The 13268-nt window shown below is 43.6% G+C and overlaps 1 long non-coding RNA gene across 1 annotated transcript; it reads right to left on the reverse strand.

Annotated features, from left to right (window-relative positions):
• Positions 1–6496: 6496 nt before the first annotated feature.
• LOC122373715 lies at positions 6497–10859 on the reverse strand. Its single transcript, XR_006255097.1, has 2 exons — positions 9972–10859; positions 6497–7516 (listed from the first exon to the last, which is right to left on the reverse strand). It is a non-coding gene; the product is annotated as an uncharacterized LOC122373715 (long non-coding RNA).
• Between the last annotated feature and the right edge of the window lie 2409 nt (positions 10860–13268).

The raw sequence follows: 13268 nt of genomic DNA on the forward strand, positions 1-13268 counted from the left end.
TTTTGACGAAAGACGCTGCTGACTGTCTTTGGAAAAGGATGTTGGCATGAGGTGCAATTGTGCTTGTGAAGTGGTTATAACTGGTCTTTTCACAGTATTAAATTAAATGTGCCATTGCAGCCAAGTGTGTTATCATGTAAGGTAAAATCAAAACTACAATGTTGGTTTTACGAGCATTGAGAAGGCTGGTAGGTAACACCTGCCTGTGCTCGTAAATCATGCTGCCAGTGCCAGAGTATTCTAAATTAATTTTATCATACACTTTTGTTGTCCAGAATGGTTGCACTATTGTTTGGTATCATATTATTCCATGTAAATATGGTAGTGTAAAGTCCGACCAACATGTTACCAGATTTGAAGCTGTTACGTTACCTAAGTACCTGTTTTTTACTGGCGTGGTGAATGTCACCTGGATTTTGTTTTGAGGTGCAGACCTAGTAACTCTGACTACATGGGTTTGAAGCTATTATCTATTCTGTTTTTACTGGCCTGGTGAATGGCAACTGATGTTGTCCGTGGATGGCACTGAAACAAATTTTGAGTGTTTTGTACAGTGTTTTAATACAATGCTGAGGGCTGAAAGTTGTCTTGTTTAGAGTGGTGAAAGTTCAGGATATGCCAGCCACCATGGTGGGTCAGAGTTAAATGTGTTGCAGTCAGTTCGGCTTCGGCAAGCACACGGATGGGCATACGCATCAAGACCTGCTCTGCCATACTTTCAGCCAATTTTACCTAGGTAAGTCTTTTCTTTTTCTGCCAAAAGCTATGACATTGTGAATTTCAGCACTGTGGCCTGTGTGTAGCTTTCAGGAAAGCAATTCTAAATAAAGCTCTGATAAAGTGCAAAATCAGCAATGCAGCCCTCTATTACATTTTCTACAACATCTTACTTGTTCCTTGCATGGAGAGAAAAATGCAATGTTATGAATTCGTTTATTCACATAATTTGACAAGCATGCAGTTACCTGCTACTATCACTGCACAAAACAGAGCAGAAAACATCAGTTGATCAAAGACAAGACATAACAGAAGTTTACAACATAGGGCTGCCGAACCTGCTTCCTCCCACCACAGTTGATGCCATTTCCTAGCCTGGCTTGATGTGAGCACTGAATAGCTGCTTTGTCTAATTACAGCTCACTACCATTCAACTTAAACTACTCTCTTTAAAGTAAGAGTGAGAGCGTTCAGTGTTCATAGCAGCTCGACAGACGACAGACAACAAACATCTTGACAAACCAACCAGTATTTGATTTGGCTAATGATTTATGTGCTTGTTGTATCATGGCCAAACTACTTTAACAGCAATAATCCCTGTTTCATCTTGATCTTGCTTTTAGTTCCATTTGAACTCAGATCTTGAAACAATCATCTGAAGTGATATCAGATACTGGCTTCTGTTTCTCTTGAAAGCAAGTTAAAACAACAATGATAAACTAAGGCAGGAGATGTGAGTTGTGGCAGTAGATTTTTGATTCAACATATGTCAACCTTATATTGCTTGAGACCTCTGTGACAGACAAACAAATATTTATAGTTTTTGATAGTTTGGATTCTTGGCTTGATTTAGCAGATCAGCTGTGAACCTTGACTTTGAAATCACATAAATGTCATGGTACCCGAACGAATCCTCGCATGACATTTCTTCGTAGCACAATTTTTCGTCCGCATTTCTTCGTCTACAAATCTTCGTCGGTGCATTTATTTGTCCCTCAATGCTTACTCTTGCATATATTTGCGTTGAAGAAGAAATGCGAGCCGATTTTCATATACCCTGGTGCGAGACAAAGTAATGCGATAGGTACGAATAAATGCCCTGACGAAGATTTGCAGACGAAGAATTGCGATACGAAGAAATGCCATAAGAATTGTCCTGGAATCCTTTATTGGCCATCATATATTGACCTTGATAAGACCAGTATAACGCCTTTTGGGGCGACTAACGGAGCGAGCGAGAGGGTGGGCCTTGCACGTGCGAAATTGCGAGGGGGTACCTCCAACTGACTTGTGCACGGCACCCTACTAACCGGTCTCTAGCGATGTGCCAAATTTGGGCACAATCGGCCCAGCCGTTCTCGAGATCTGGAAGCGGCACCCTGCACGTGCGCACGTGCAAAATGGGTTCCAACTGACTTGTGCACGGCACCCTACTAACCGGTCCCTAACTGTGTACCAAATTTGAGCGCAATCGGTCGAGCCGTTCTCGAGATCTGGAAACGACCCCTGCACGTGCGCACGTGCAGCAGCACCCCAACTCTGGCACATGGATATGCAGTGCCTAGTGGGTGCCTACCTACATGCCAACTTTCAGCACAATCGGCCAAGTAGTTACCGAGATATTGCAACAATTACAAAACTGACACCTCTTCGTTTTGCACGTGGCACGTGCATAAGGGGTCACCCACATGCATCGGGAATAGTCCAATACTTGGTAGAAGGAATGAAGCTAACCTACAAAATTTACCGCATGTAAATCGGTCAAGTGGTTGCTGAGATATAAGCCTCGCAAAAGCGTGACCACGGCCGGCCGGCCGGCCGGCCGGCCGCTCATACTCAGAAATTTCCGTTAATCTAAGGAAAGACTACGCTCGCTTCGCTCGCTCCGTAATAAACGCATCATTCGCGCAATATTTGTCGCACTTTGATACCAAACTATTGCTACCAAACTATTGATAGCACCGAAATATTGGCAAACCTTTTATTTAATAATGATGAAAAGCAAATGGAGAAAAATAAACATAGTGTTTACAAGATGTGGGAAGCAAGAACAAAAAGGATGAGGCAGTGAAGTGTCAGCAAAACAGTGCAACTATGAAAATTTAAAACTATGAAATGATGACAAAGAATGTAAAGAAAAAGATTACGAAAACAATATTTTCAAAACAATATTTTCAATTAAAGCCAACTACATAGAAATAACATGAAACAAAACAAACCGAGAAAAACATCACTGAAAATGTCATAATAGGTACTTGATACCTACTTTGTAGTATGTGTTCGTGTTCGTGTTGGTCGTGTCATGTAAAACTGTTGTGTTTGTGGGGGCCGCTGCAAAGGCATTACCCAAATAAACGTCATGTCATGTTGCTTCCAAATGCCGACGTAAAGAAAACCTTTATGTGACGTCATAGAAACAGCGGATTTCCCAAAAAGTAAACAAAAATAAAAGTCTTATATCTCGAAAACGGGTGAATATTTTCCGGTAAAATTTGGTAGATGTTCATTTTCGCTCTTTGTGATTCACGCTACATCACTTTTATGCCAATTCAATAACTTTTTTGAAGGTGGGAGGGTCCCTTTAACCGAAGGCCTCGGCCCCATTGGAGCCTGAAAATGTCCCACCAATCGGGCACGCATGGTCCACCGCCGTTCAGTAAGGAACGACACAAAACGATGATTTTGAAGCATTGAGGCAGTTCGAAGCATACGATCATCAAGGAGATACCTCAGAAAGACGTTAAATAATGCAGGAACAAGCTTGTAGTCATAAATGACCTTCAAACGGTCCATCTGGCGTATGTGCAACCTCTGAAGAATCAGTCTTCAGGGAGAAACAAAAAACAGCGAATCAGACACCACCAGGGCCGCCAGTAGCAAAATCCTCGACCTGCCTTTTCTAGACTTCTAGTTTTTGGACCCAGGTATGGCAGATAGGTATAACAAGAAAACATTGGAAATATCTGGCAGAGCTGAAAATGGGTGATAGGAGCCTTTTCAGTCCGCCTAATGAGCATGGGAATCCATGGTACTGTTTAACACGTGCTCAGGCGGGCTGATTCGTGTCGATGAGAGAGGGGGTAACTTCAAGCACAAGTAAAATACACGATGGACGTTCCTTCACATCGTGTCTGCATGAAATCAAAATGTCCCAGAATGCTCGTCATGCTGGTATATAATTTTACCAAATATTTGCATTTTAACGCCACTAAACCTCATTACTTTTTAACAAGTAAAAAAAATCACCCTGTACGTGTAGTATTTCAGAAGATATTGCGAAAAAGTGAGTTGAGAGGCTCTTTAGACCCCTCCCCAGTCATGTGCGGGAAAATAAACATCGCAACTTATATTCATTGCTTGTCGAACTGTTGATGTGTAAATTGTGCAGCGAGTGGATGAGGTAATGCATGGGCATGGATGAGAAGGTTATCTCATCCATGGCATGGGTATTGTTGCGGTTATGTAACGCTCTCCGTCCGGCGATTGCGACTTCGCTCGGCGCTGTGGCGGGGTGCACTTGTATTTGAGCGCGGCTCGCGCGGTCGCTCCGCGCGGCCACCGTTGCGGGTGCCCGCGTATGTGAAACGAGTGTGCTGTCACGTGCTAGGCCGAGCAGAGGTCAGGGTCTCCCGCCGGACGGTGCGTCAGTTAGTATTCAGTACTGACTCGGACACCACCTCCCGCCGATCCCCGACCGCTACCCACCTGATAGGTTACGGCTGAATTGGTATTTTGTACCATGAAGGCTGCTATCCTCTGCCTTTAAAAACCTGGGATATCGCTCCGGGTTTTTAAGCATCTGTTATTATTTTACCGTTCATTTTATTATTGCTCGTTCGTTTTGCCCGCATGTTTCTTTGCCCGCACGTTTGAATGCCCGAGGTCAAAGACAATACAGACCTATTTTGTATACATTCTTTCAGTTCAGGGGTATATCGAGAACTGCACAGCCACACAGGTATCTTGTACCTTCTTTGCTGACGTTAACATACAGTCCACGTTCTCTCGCGCGCAGCGAGCCGCCGGCAACAGGTATACTCGTACATACATTACATATAGTTTATGCTTAGAGCGCTTTGGGGTTGAAAAGTAATACGTGCAGCAACAAAAGGTACAAAAATGAGCAAAAACGGCAAAAATAATATGAAAACAACAAAACCATGCACGATGGGGAGTGTACCCATGTATTTGAGTAAAAGCACATAAAAATAAAACCTAAAGCTAACATGCAGCTTGGAACAAAAGTCTCCTCTCTGTCCTAGCATGCCTATCAGCAGGGAACTATCAAAGCTGATAACAAAAGCTTCGACCTATGGTATATATGTTACAGGCAAAGTAAAAACTCGGGCATTTTGCAAAATGCCTAGGCAATTTGCAAAATGCCTGACCGGCTAGGCATTTTGCAAAATGCCCAGGCAATTTGCAAAATGCCTGACCGGCCAGGCATTTTGCAAAATGCCTAGGCAGTTTGCAAACTGCCTGACCCACCAGGCATTTTGCAAATTGCCTAGGCAGTTTACAAAATGCCTGGCGGGTCAGGCATTTTGCAAAATGTCCGAGTTTTGATTGATTTATTTTACCGTTTTTGTTGACGGCAGGCGTTGACCACAAACGTTCCCATGTGCCTGAGCCCCAAACACATTCAATATTTACGAATATACCCACGTCTTGCGCCACTTTCGTCGAGATGGAGCTAGTACCGAATGGACTGTGTAGATTGAGCCAACGTCTCCCTACCTTTCGTATACGGAGTTGTAGCCGTGTGTATAGCTGCGATAGGGCGCAGAGCAGAGCACAGAGAAACATGGACATGGAAAAACGGCGACCGGCCGAATATTGACCCGACATTCCTCGCCTCCCGTGCTTACATCACGGCAACGGAGGGCTGCAGCGACACGGGGTTGCCACCGATCGATAGAAGAGATAAGCGTATCCAATAAGCATTTTTGTTAGTCACGTGTCACGCGGAAAGAAATAGTCTCTATATCTTGAGGAATCGGCAATTTTTGGTGCATTTCAGGAAAAGCATTGGCATTTAAAAACAATGCATTGTAATGTAATGAGACGAAATGCATTCCATGGACTTCAAGAGCATGTGTCTTTTCAAGAAATGAAGTTTTTGGTCGTCCACGACCGCCGTGCATTTATAATAAAAAGACGCTTACCTACATATTATAAGTTTTACATGCAACGGGTATGTTCATCATTACACGGTCATAATGCATTGATAATGCAGACGTGTGGCCCGCTAATCAATCTACCATACATCGGAAGCACATTCTTTTCTGATTAATATCAACCCAAAGTATTTTCAAAAAATCATCAAGGCTCTCACTGAACCGTGTTTAACGCGTGTTTGCCGATAAAACCGCGCCGGGCGCCCGGCAGCCGGCGCGGAGGCCGGGCCGCCGCTGCCTGGGGCTCAGTGACCTTGAACTCGGCAGCGCTACCCGGAGAATGTCTCACTGTACGTCCTCCCACTTGGTGCGCATCGCTTGTGATAAACCTCTGTAAGCGGCACTTACAATGATGCTTACGCATCGTCGCTGGTGTGAGTTCGATGTCAGGCATTTTGCAAACTGCCTGATAAAATAATTTCAGGCAGTTTGCAAAATGCCTGGTGGGCCAGGCAGTTTGCAAACTGCCCAGGCATTTTGCAAAATGCCTGACGGGTCAGTCATTTTGCAAATTGCCTAGGCATTTTGCAAAATGCCTGGTTTTTCACTTTGCCTGTAACATATATACCCACATATGATATCTAACTCATTAAACAAAGCACTGTCAACATGTGTCCCTACGAACATTGAAATTTATTTTCACAAAATAACCAGACAGCATGCCAAACTAATAAATCCTGCACCATATCCAAGCGATAACAGGAACGACTACAACTACATAACGGCGGAAGGGGTACCTTTACAGCTAACCGTAACAATACTGCCTCCGTTTAAAGGAAGCATCAGGGGCGGCCAACGTTAACGGGGCAACAACTCGGGTGGTTAACAATGTAAGCCAGCAAACAGGAGAGGCTGACAATGGACGGCAACATGGGCGGCTAACAAATAACGGGCGCCGCCCCGTGCGCGTCAGTTATCAGACTCAATGACTCAATGTCCGCGTCACTGAATGGTCGTTACAAACGTGATCAGGAGTTTCACTCGTTATTTGACAGAACACAAAAGGAGTAATACGTTAGAAAATATATAAAATATATAGGCATTAAACACTCGCATACTAAACACAAAAAAACATGCAGAAACCTCAACAAAACAATTATGTAACAAAACTGTAACAACTCAGCATAGTCGCGGCATAGGTAACCAAAGTAAAAACATTAAAAATCATAACAGTGTGAATGAAGCGTGCATGGATATCATTTTCACAGAAAATGCATCATAGCTTGCTAAGCGTTTAATGTTTCGCATTTTTTTATTCGCATTTTTCGCATTTTTTAATGTTTAAACTACGCCTTGTCTGCCGTGTTTTTCTGTGATTATCAAATGACTCTTATCCTGATCCTGAGAGTGACGTAATTCCTGTTTCAGGCTGAGTAAGTTACGTGTTTCGCATTTTGGCGAAAAAGTAGGAGCGCAGTTCATTTTTGTCGATCTCTGAGGCGCGTTTGTCCTCGGGGATCCCGGTCAGCCACGGGAAGGAGAACAGTTTCCAGAAGCCCATGGGCACACGGTGCCAGTACGAGAGCGGCGGCCCCCAGCTGAAGCAGTAGGCCTTGGAAAGCAGCGACTGCTCGGTCCAGTACATCATGTAGAAATTGCACATCTCGTCGTCGGCAGTGGCGCTGTAACATTGGCCCAATGGTGGTCACCTTTCGCTTTGGTAGTTTGTCCTGATCACATTGACTTATCAATAAGGTATCCGGTTAGTCAGTTTACTATTTACAAGTAAGCTCATATTTACAAGTTAGTCTCAAATGAAAACTCGTCAGCATTGGGGCGTTCCACGACAAATCGACAAGTGCCCTGCACCCTCATATTTTATTTTTTGCTTAAAATTGGTATAATGGGTTGTGATGGGCAGGGAAGCCAGCTGTGGCAAGGATTTTTTTCTTCGAACAACGGTTTCCGAGATATAGCCTCGGGCAATTCCTGGAGTTCGCGCTGCAGCCCTATGTTTGGCGGCCTATAACTCAGAAACTATTGGTTTTTTACGATAAAAAACTTTATATGGTTCAACACACAATCAACCAACAAACATTTTGGCTATCTCGGATTTTCAATTTTTGAAAATTTTGATCACGTGACCTTTTGACCTATTTTTCGAAGAGTGACCTTGATATTTTCCCCACTGAAAGTTGCAATTTTGTCTGATGACGATTAAAGCCTTATCAAGTGTCATTCATATGCGATAATAAAAAAGTGGTTTTCGCCCTGCGTTGACCTCAGGTCAGGTCATTTTTATGACCTGTCCATTATTACGAGCGGGAGCGACAGCGAGATCTCGAGAATAAAGCAAGATAGCGACAAGCGGTAAACGGTAAAGGGTACACACGGATAAGGTCTATAATTTTTACTGAGGTCATTTTCAGGTCAGGTCAAAGATGACGTCACAGGAGCTAAAAGGAAGTCAAAATAGCGGCACTATACATATATATGAAGTTTTTCTCGAATAACTTTCAAGGTATCCCAGCTAGGAACAAACTAATAGCACCATCGTGATCCTCTCGTCGATCCGCATCGAAACATATGTATTTTGACCTCGAAAGGTCGAAAGGTCAAAAGTTGACCTTAGGTCACGTGATCTAAGGTCAACTTTTGACCTTTCGACCTTTCGAGGTCAACATACATATGTTTCGATGCGGATCGACGAGAGGATCACGATGGTGCTATTAGTTTGTTCCTAGGTGGGATACCTTGAAAGTTATTCGAGAAAAACTTCATATATATGTATAGTGCCACTATTTTGACTTCCTTTTAGCTCCTGTGACGTCATCTTTGACCTGACCTGAAAATGACCTCAGTAAAAATTATAGACCTTATCCGTGTGTACCCTTTACCGTTTACCGCTTGTCGCTATCTTGCTTTATTCTCGAGATCTCGCTGTCGCTCCCGCTCGTAATAATGGACAGGTCATAAAAATGACCTGACCTGAGGTCAACGCAGGGCGAAAACCACTTTTTTTATTATCGCATATGAATGACACTTGATAAGGCTTTAATCGTCATCAGACAAAATTGCAACTTTCAGTGGGGAAAATATCAAGGTCACTCTTCGAAAAATAGGTCAAAAGGTCACGTGATCAAAATTTTCAAAAATTGAAAATCCGAGATAGCCAAAATGTTTGTTGGTTGATTGTGTGTTGAACCATATAAAGTTTTTATCGTAAAAAACCAATAGTTTCTGAGTTATAGGCCGCCAAACATAGGGCTGCAGCGCGAACTCCAGGAATTGCCCGAGGCTATATCTCGGAAACCGTTGTTCGAAGAAAAAAATCCTTGCCACAGCTGGCTTCCCCGCCCATCACTACCCCTTACACCAGTTTTCAACGAAGAATAAAATGTGAGGGTGCAAATTTAATTTTTTATTTGTCGATTTGTCGTGGAATGCCCCATTGCGACTGACCCAGTCTTGATGTTGGTCATAAGGTATGTACATACACGATTGCTCGTGTTTGTATGGTGTCACTGCTTTTTAGTAGTTATGAAGCACGGATTATAAACAGCGTCACACATTATTTGCCACGCCGGGGTGGGGAGGGGACGGACGGACGGTTTTCGGACACACACATTTCGAGCTATTGGTGAAACCACGGGAGCCTCGTGCACCAGAATACCTATCAGTTCCCTGTGAAAATTCATAGTTTGCTGATTCTACTTAGCTAGGTATTCTGGTGCAAGACGCTTCTAGGTCACCGGAACCCTTCACCCATGGATGGCATACGGACCACGTGCGGCATACCTATTTACAGAGTGAATGCATGACAGCACTGTGCATTTAACAGTGTGCGTTCCTTATGTACATGATTATGCATACAGAACTGACCGCCAACGTTGTGTTGCAGGGATTGGTGCAGCATTGAATGCTCAAGGAAGTAACCTTTTAATTTGTCCCAAAAATCAAAATGATGATTGCATTTCGAAATACGATACCCTGGCTCACGAGAAAATAAATACTTATTTTCAGTTTTCAATCGCCGAACCATTAGCTAGTAGCCTAGACTGACACACGATCCGTGTCGCTGGCCTTTGCTGAACACAACTGTGCGTGAGCGTGGATCTCCGATCACTTTGAACACACCTTGGGGACGATTGTTCACGGTGTGCCAAAGTAGGCACGGATCTCTTCGGTCGTGATCTCCGAGGCTGCCGATATGGACGGCACGTTGGAAAACTGGCGCATACCCATTTCGTTGCTCTTCCACGAATAGTACGGCGGCCCCAGCGTAATGCAAAGGCTCCTTCCAACCGGCTTGCTCTTTGTCCAGTACATCATATAGAAATTGCACATTTCATCTTGGGCTCGGGGGCTGCAATAGAATGGCCGTGAGGTGCAAAACTCTCCATAGGCTTGGTACCTTTAAGGCTGGGCTGATCACTATCAGCACCACAATATAATCTCTCAATGTTTTTTTTTCGGATCTTCGAAGACAGTGAGCGAAGTTGAGAAAATGGAAAACTTTACCGCATCTGAATTGAAAGTGAGGTTTCCACATGCTCATAGTACAGCGCTAGCTAGGAAGAAGATGAATGATTATACATGATGTATAATGTAGACCAGGCCTTTACCTTATATGAATTTAATTGAGGCATGCGTGTGAGTGGGCTGGCTTGTGTTTTCGAGTGGACATTCGCGTATATCTCATCGCCTAATAACCTTGCAGGTTTAGCTCTGGCACTCGATATATGGAATTCCGGACGGGGTTTCATATACTGCGACTGGTGGACGCAGCCGCAGCCAGTTGAAGTCAGGAAGTTGAACAAAGCGTGCTCAGCTGTGTGTGCACGATAAACTGTGGCGTCATGGCCCGAAAGTCCCGATAGGATGGAAGCATAAGAATCTAAGGTCTGCGCAGTAAGCTCAGCCTAGACTGGGCTCTGGCCTCGTTACTTCGTTTATTTAAAACAGTAATTTAATTTAGTTAAACAAAATGGCATATGCCTCTTCTCAGGAAAATGTTAAAAAACCTTAAAAATTTCTTTAATCAGTAACAAAGTTAGGCTTAATCGCAGTTGCATCCTATACCTACCATGGAAAAATACTAATCGTTTTTAGCGAATAATCCGATAATACATCCAGATCGTTAATACTGGTTGCATTTAAAGGGACCCTCCCACCTTCAAAAAAGTTAATGAATTGGCATGAAAGTGATGTCGCTCGGTTCAGAAAGAGCAAAAACGAATATCTACCAAATTTCATCGAAAAATATTCACCGGTTTTCAAGATATTAGACTTTTACTTTTGTTTACTTTTTGGGATCTCCGCTGTTCCTAGCGACTTTATTTGAAAGTGCGGCATTTGTTGCGCGCAAAGCAGCATATACCACCGCGTGCTACAAAACGTTTTAGTCAAACATTTAACGGACGTTCGAAAGCCTGATGACGTCATCAGATTCCCGTAATGGTTAAGAGATAGGGACCACGCTGGTCCCACCCTGCAAGTAAACGGAAGAAATTTCTTGAACACCATAAAGCTGCGGGGGTTGCGACCAGGATAAATGGTGGTTTCTGAGCCTGGCCGCAAACTTGGCTATCTCAACTCAAAACTAATGTTAAGGTGGGAGGGTCCCTTTAATGCCTCAATAGCATTTCACATTTTGTGTCATTAACCCGCGCCCGGCTGGGGGTCCTGGATTTCCACGCCCTGCTGGGGGGGGGGGGTGTTTGAACACCCCCCCTTTGTAACCCGGCTCCTGGGCCACGTAGCGATACGCGGAAGGCGGCGTTCGAAAGAGCGTAAAAAATAATGATGAAATCACTTCGGTCATTTTTTTGGTCAGGTCAAAGGTCAGGTCACCAGAGGTCATTGAAGGCAAAATTTCGCCGATTTCCAGGTCGAATGTCGAAAATTTCCAAGAAGCCAACGCATAACTCGGGAACCAATAGAGCTACAGCGCCGCGGAAAAGCGCATTCGATAGCCCTATTAACGCCCTTTCTGAATTATTCTCGCAGTTTTGACCTAACGTCAACGGTTTTGCCTGCAGGGGGCAAAAACTGCAAAAATAACCGATTTTTTCGGAAACAGTTTTTCTGCAATAACTTTTGACCCAAGCCCTGTACGAGCTTACTTTTACCGGCATCGTGTTCCTCTCGTCAAGACGCATCGAATGAACTATAACTTGACCTTGAAAGGTCAACTTGAAAATTTGACCTCAGGCCAAGGTCATGACCTGACCGGAAAGGGTCATGTTGCATATCAGTCGATCCGTATCGTCGAGCTGAACACATCTAAGGCGTTTTCATCGCTCTAGCATGCCTCTATCAAAAGTTATTTGCGAAAAACTGTTAGATACCATTCGTGACCTAAGATGACCTCAGGGCATAAACAAGGGTCACGGACACCATTTTCATGTTCAGTGTGTCTAAACCACTTGTAATTCGGTGTTTTGGAGTGTTTATAATGTCTTTCGTCCAAAAGAGGCGCATTTCAATTTTCTCCCATTGACTTATAATGGGGAGGTCGCAAAATTGACCTGACCTTAGGTCATCGATATCTAAATTCTGAGATATACATTTTGTACATACTATTGCTCTTAGCAATCGCTGAAACTTTCAAAGCGATCGGTCATTCGGTGTAGCTATGACAGACATTGAAACTTTTTATGAGGTGAGGTCACTTCAAGTGACCTGGTGACCTGACCTTGAATGACCTTGGTCTGAAATTTTCACAACCTGTGTAGAATTTATGTATGATAAGGTGTACCAAAAACGGCGGCTTCGCGAAAAACCACAAGGGGGGGGGTGTTCAAACACTGTATTTTTTTAACACTGTTGTATTTTAACCCCCCAGCAGGGCGCGGGTTAAAATACAACTTTTATGATTTTTTTTTTATTTTTGACAAATATATTTATAATGCATATTTGCAACGCAAAGCCTTGGAAAGCACAAAGGCTCGTTTCAGGCAAGATGAAAACATCTCCATTATAAACTTCAATAGGGTATCATGATATGAATTTTCATAGAACCGTCCGTAGTCGGAGTGGGAGTTGGAGTCGAAGTTGGAGTCGATTTTTTAAGCCGGAGTCGTAGTCACCCTAAGATCCATCGACTCCGCAGCCCTGGTATTGACAACAAAAGCCATACGAGTACAAAGCTTTAAGTCTCAAGCAAAAAGTACACGAATGGAAGTGAGTTTTGAATGGCGATAACAAAGCTTCCACTGTAATGCGTTATAAGAAAACAGGTTAATTGCCTTCACCATGGTTGCTATCATGCACGCTGCATCCTGCAAAAGTCCATGCTGGCGACCAAAGCACTGAAGAGCTGCTGTTTGAAGTAGGTATGCTGAACGCTTTTCTGGTGGCCTCATTGATCATGGTACATGCAATCATTGATATCATCTTGGATTTTAAAATGATGGATTGTGAATGGCCAAG

The sequence above is a fragment of the Amphibalanus amphitrite genome, unplaced genomic scaffold (assembly GCF_019059575.1).
Source record: "Amphibalanus amphitrite isolate SeventyFive unplaced genomic scaffold, NRLGWU_Aamphi_draft 001541F_arrow, whole genome shotgun sequence".
In the NCBI taxonomy this organism is placed as follows: domain Eukaryota; kingdom Metazoa; phylum Arthropoda; class Thecostraca; order Balanomorpha; family Balanidae; genus Amphibalanus; species Amphibalanus amphitrite.